This window comes from Epinephelus lanceolatus, chromosome 4, assembly GCF_041903045.1.
Source record: "Epinephelus lanceolatus isolate andai-2023 chromosome 4, ASM4190304v1, whole genome shotgun sequence".
NCBI lineage: Eukaryota > Metazoa > Chordata > Actinopteri > Perciformes > Serranidae > Epinephelus > Epinephelus lanceolatus.
Genome location: NC_135737.1, coordinates 2,856,189 through 2,862,407, shown reverse-complemented (window position 1 = coordinate 2,862,407; position 6,219 = coordinate 2,856,189).

Sequence of the window (6,219 nt, the reverse complement as noted above, 5' to 3'; positions counted from 1 at the left end):
TAACTAGGGGCTGGTACAGGGCAAGCCTGAGCCAGCCCTAACTATAAGCTTTATCAAAGAGGAAAGTCTTAAGTCTAGTCTTAAATGTGGAGACGGTGTCTGCCTCCCGGACCGTAACAGGAAGATGATTCCACAGGAGAGGAGCCTGATAGCTGAAGGCTCTGGCTCCTGATCTGCTTTTGGAGACTTTAGGGACCACGAGTAACCCTGCGTTCTCAGAGCGCAGTGTTCTGGTGGGATAATATGGCACTATGAGCTCTCTAAGATATGACGGAGCTTGACCATTTAGAGCTTTATAAGTTAACAGTAGGATTTTAAATTCAATTCTGGATTTTACAGGGAGCCAGTGCAGAGAAGCTAAAACAGGAGAAATATGATCTCGTTTCTTAGTTCCTGTTAGTACACGTGCTGCTGCATTCTGAATTAGCTGGAGAGTTTTTAAGGACTTACTAGAGCTACCTGATAATAGAGAGTTACAGTAATCCAGCCTTGAGGTAACAAAAGCGTGGACCAATTTTTCTGCATCTTTTCGGGTCAGGATAGGCCTAATTTTCGCAATATTACGCAGATGAAAAAATGCAGTCCGTGAGGTTTGCTTTAAATGAGAATTAAAAGACAAATCTTGATCAAATATTACTCCGAGGTTTCTTACGGTAGTGCTAGAGGCCAGAGCAATGCCATCTAGAGAAACTATGTCATCAGATAAAGAGTCTCTGAGTTGTTTGGGGCCAAGAACAATAACTTCAGTTTTGTCTGAATTTAACATCAGGAAATTGGTGCTCATCCAATTTTTTATGTCTTTAAGGCAGTTATGGAGTTTAGTTAATTGATTACTTTCTTCTGGCTTCATCGATAAATACAACTGTGTATCATCCGCATAACAATGGAAGTTTATAGAGTGATTTCTAATGATGTTACCTAAAGGAAGCATATATAGAGTAAATAGGATTGGTCCGAGCACAGAACCTTGCGGAACTCCAAAACAAACTTTGGTATGTAAGGATGATTCATTACGAACGTCAACAAATTGAAAACGATCAGATAAATAAGATTTAAACCAGCTTAGTGCTGAACCTTTTAGGCCAATTAAGTGATCCAGTCTCTGCAGTAGAATTTGATGGTCAATTGTGTCAAACGCCGCACTAAGATCTAATAAAACAAGAACAGAGACGAGTCCTTTGTCTGAAGCAATCAGAAGGTCATTTGTAATTTTAACTAGAGCTGTCTCAGTGCTATGATGCACTCTAAATCCTGACTGAAATTCCTCAAATAAATTATTATCCTGGAGAAAATCACACAGCTGGTCTGCGACTACTTTCTCAAGGATCTTTGACATAAAGGGAAGATTAGATATTGGTCTATAGTTGGCTAACACCTCTGGATCCAGGGTGGGCTTTTTTAGGAGAGGTTTAATTACAGCTACCTTAAAAGACTGTGGTACATAGCCTGTTAATAGGGATATATTGATCATATCTAATATATGAGTGTTAACTAAAGGAAAGACCTCCTTAAGTAGCCTAGTTGGGATGGGGTCTAAGAGACACGTTGATGATTTAGATGAAGAAATCACTGCGGTCAATTCTTGAAGAGAAATTGGGGAGAAGCAATCTAAATATATATTAGATTCTACAGCTGTGTTTGAGGTTAGATAGGTAGGCCTACCATCCGAGGGCAGGAGGTCATGAATTTTGCCTCTAATAGTTAGAATTTTGTCATTAAAAAAGCTCATAAAATCATTACTGCTAAGGGCTAAAGGAATACAAGGCTCAATAGAGCTTTGACTCTCAGTCAGCCTGGCTACAGTGCTGAAAAGAAACCTGGGGTTGTTCTTGTTTTCTTCTATTAATGCTGAGTAATAGTTTGCTCTGGCATTGCGGAGGCCCCTCTTATAAGTTTTGAGACTGTCTGTCCAGATTAAACGAGATTCTTCCAGTTTGGTTAATCGCCAATTCCTTTCAAATTTTCGCGATATTTGTTTTAACCTACGGGTTTGAGAGTTATACCAAGGAGCAAACTTTCTTTGCTTTGTTAACTTCTTTTTAAGAGGAGCTACAGAGTCGAGCGTTGTTCGCAGCGAGCCTACGGCGCTATCAACAAAATGATCAATTTGGGAGAGGTTAAAGTCGGCACGGGAAACCTCTGTTACTGAAGGTATTGGTATTGAATTTAACGACGAAGTAATCTTTTCCTTAAATTTTGTGACAGCACTATCTGATAAACATCTAGTATAGTAACTGTTGCTAAGTGGCGTGTAATCGAGTAAAAAGAAATCAAAAGTAATCAGATAATGATCTGATAGCAAGGGATTCTGTGGAAAGACTTTTAGGTTATCAATTTCAATTCCATACGTCAGAACTAGATCGAGGGTATGGTTAAAACAGTGAGTGGGTTCATGTACACCCTGACTGAAGCCAATGGAGTCTATTAATGAGATAAACGCGGTAGCCAGGGAGTCATTATCAACGTCGACATGAATGTTAAAATCGCCTACAATAATAACTTTATCTGATTTAAGAACTAAACTGGATAAAAACTCTGAGAATTCAGATACAAATTCAGAATACGGGCCAGGAGCACGGTACACTATAACAAATAAAAGTGGCTGCGAGGTTTTCCAGGTCGGATGTAAAACACTAAGAACGAGGCTTTCAAATGAATTATAATCTAGTTTAGGTTTAGGGCTGATTAACAGACTAGAGTTAAAAATGGCTGCAACTCCCCCTCCTCGGCCGCTGCCTCGAGGAATGTGGGTATTATTATGACTGGGAGGAGTGGACTCATTTAGACTAACATATTCATCTTGACACAGCCAGGTTTCAGTGAGACTGAGTAAATCAATATGATTATCTGATATTAATTCGTTTACTAACACTGCTTTAGACGATAGAGACCTGATATTTAACAGTCCGCATTTAATTCTCCTGTTTTGTCTTTCTGTCACAGAAGAGGTTTTAATTTTTATGAGGTTGTTATGCACAACTCCTCTTTGTTTAATTTTAGATTTAAATAATTTAGGTGGTCGGGGGACAGACACCGTTTGTATAAAACTATGAAAACTATGGCTGGGTAACTGAACTAGAAGCTCAGAGAGGCGTTTAGGACTGCAACTCTCTGTCCTGGTCTCAACTCTGGGTTGTCAGGGATTTAAATTACTAATAAAATTTGCCAGGTTCCTAGAAATGAGAGCAGCTCCATCCAAAGTGGGGTGAATGCCGTCTCTCCTAATAAGACCAGGTTTTCCCCAGAAAGTTTGCCAATTATTAACAAAACCCACATCGTTTGCTGGACACCACCTGGACAGCCAGCGGTTAAATGATGACATGCGGCTAAACATGTCATCACTGGTCAGATTTGGGAGGGGTCCAGAGAAAACTACGGAGTCCGACATCGTTTTTGCATATTCACACACCGAGGCAATATTAATTTTAGTGACCTCCGATTGGCGTAACCGGGTGTCATTGCCGCCGACGTGAATAACAATCTTACTGAATCTACGTTTAGCTTTAGCCAGCAGTTTTAAATTTGATTCAATGTCGCCCGCTCTGGCCCCAGGGATACATTTGACTATGGCCGCTGGTGTTGCTAATTTCACGTTCCTCAGAATAGAGCTGCCAATAACCAGAGTTTTATCCTCAGCGGGTGTGTCGCTGAGTGGGGAAAAGCGGTTGGAAACGTGAACAGGCTGGTGGTGAACCGTGGGCTTCTGCTTGGAGCTGTGCTTCTGGCGAACCGTAACCCAACCTCCCGGCTGAACGGGAGTTACCGGAGGACAGTTAGCAGAGGCTAAGGCTATGCTATGTGGCTCCGCACCGGCTACAGGGGGCTGGCTAACTACCGCAGCTTTTGAATGGTTTTCCATGGTGCGGAGCCGCGCTTCTAATTCACTAAGCCTCGCCTCCAACGCAGCAAATAAGCTACACTTATTACAATTACCACTGTCGCTAAAGGAGGCAGAGGCATAACTGAACATTTGGCACACCGGGCAAGAAAGAGCAGGAGAAGGAGAAGCCATGGCTAAGCTAAAGTAGCTAACAAGGCTAAGAGCGTGCAAACAACAGCTAAGAGATTAGCGAGAAAGTCGTAGAAAGAAGGAGAGCTATAAGTGCTTAAACAGAACCAGTGTGGGTTATGACTTGAAGTAGACGTTAAAGCAGCGTTAAAGCAACTGAGGTGAGAAAGCAGGCTAGCAGAATTCACCAGAGCAGTACAGAGACACTGTCACAGAAACACCGGAAATGACACAACTCGCTTACCGCAATACGTCAGCACGTGAGTCCAGTGTCAGAGCACCAAATTTGTTGAAATTCTGTCCATTGGGTTTGAGGTAGGCTATACGTTTGTGGCATTTGTAGTGCCCCCGATGGGTTGGGCTCAATATGCTTAGGTTGGTCCCCAAGATGTACTGAAGATTTCTACCAAGATTTACGATGACTTATGATGAGTTATAGCCAAAAAACTGCAAAGCCCCACCCCTTGCGAATTGATCTTGCTCATTCATATCAGAAATATATCTCTCAGTCCACATGGCTGTGTTGTTCATTTGGGGCTCTAGTTTCCCGGCGCAGCGCAGGGTGGCACAGGGTGGCGAACCCTGCACAGAGCTAGTTTCGAGCAGCGCAACCCAAGGTGCGCTCAGCTTGGTAGTTTGGCAGACCGAGGTGCACTGAGATGGGTGTGGCGGCGCAGCAGGGGGAGGTGTCGACAGATCCAGCTTGGCGCAGTGACAGTTTTGTGTCAAAAGGCTTTACTGAAGGTGCACTAAAAGCTCGCCAGCTGAAACCAGGTCTACTGTCAGTGCAGGTGGCGCACAACCGGTGTAAGCCGAAGTTTGGCTGACCGGCGGACAGTGCGCACACGTCACCAAAACCTCACAGGCAGGTTTCCAGAATATCAGGCACATTAACAATGCAATAAATAGCCACAAAACCACTATTAATAATAATAATAATAGATTTTATTTATAACGCACTTTACATTTGAATACAAATCTCAAAGTGCACAGTACAAAGGCAAATAAAAGCAACAATAACAGTAAAATCAAGCAACAGAACAAAACAATAAAAACAGTCAGCAGATAAAATCAGATAAGATTAGTCAGGATAGGCTTTCTGAAAAAGGAAGGTTTTGAGTCCTTTTTTAAAAGCATCCACCGACTGTGGAGCCCTGAGGTGGTTGGGGAGGGCGTTCCACAGATGGGGAGCAGCAGCCTCGAAGGCCCTGTCGCCCATGGTCTTGAGCCGAGTCCTGGGCGGGCGCAGACGGTGCAGTTGGCCTGACCGGGTTCTGGCTGAGGTAAGTGGGTTGAGGAGTTCGGTGAGGTAGGTGGGGGCTACACCGTGCAGACAGTGATGGGTGTGAAGGAGGATTTTGAATTCGATGCGGAGGTGAACGGGGAGCCAGTGCAGAGTGTGAAGGATGGGGGTGATGTGCTCATGTTTACGCACTCTCATCAGGACCCGAGCAGCGCTGTTTTGGACATATTGGAGCCTTTGTAGGCTCTTGCCCGGGATCCCGATGAAGAGCGCGTTACAGTAGTCCAGCCTGGAGGAGACAAAGGCATGGACGAGCCTCTCTGCTGCAGGACGAGAGAGAGATGGCCGGAGTTTGGCGATATTACGGAGGTGAAAGAAGGAAGTCTTGCAGATATGGTTGATATGATCGTCAAAGCTAAGATGGGGGTCAAACCTGACTCCCAAATTAGTCACGGAAGGAGAGAGGGAAAAGTTGTGGCCGAGAAAAGAGACGGAGGAAATGTGGGAAGAACGGAGCTGGTGAGGGGTGCCGATATGAATGGCTTCCGTTTTGGAGCTGTTCAGCTGTAAGAAGTTTTCACTCATCCAAGCCTTTATCTCCTCCAGGCAGGAGTCTAGTTGAGTGACAGAGGAGGAGGAAGTGGAGGAGGGGGTGACCTTGAGGTAGAGTTGTGTGTCGTCAGCATAGCAATGGAATTGTATTCCATGCCTGCTGACGACACGACCAAGGGGGAGCATGTAGATGGTGAAGAGGGTTGGACCGAGCACAGAGCCCTGGGGGACCCCACAGACAACAGAGTGGGGGTGGGATTTAGCATCCCCCAGGGCTACGAACTCGGTCCTTCCCGTGAGGTAAGAGTGAAACCATTGAAGGGCGGTGCCAGAGATACCGATGTCGTGTTGGAGGCGGTGAAGGAGGATGTGGTGATCAACAGTATCAAAAGCAGCAGAGAGGTCGAGAAGGATG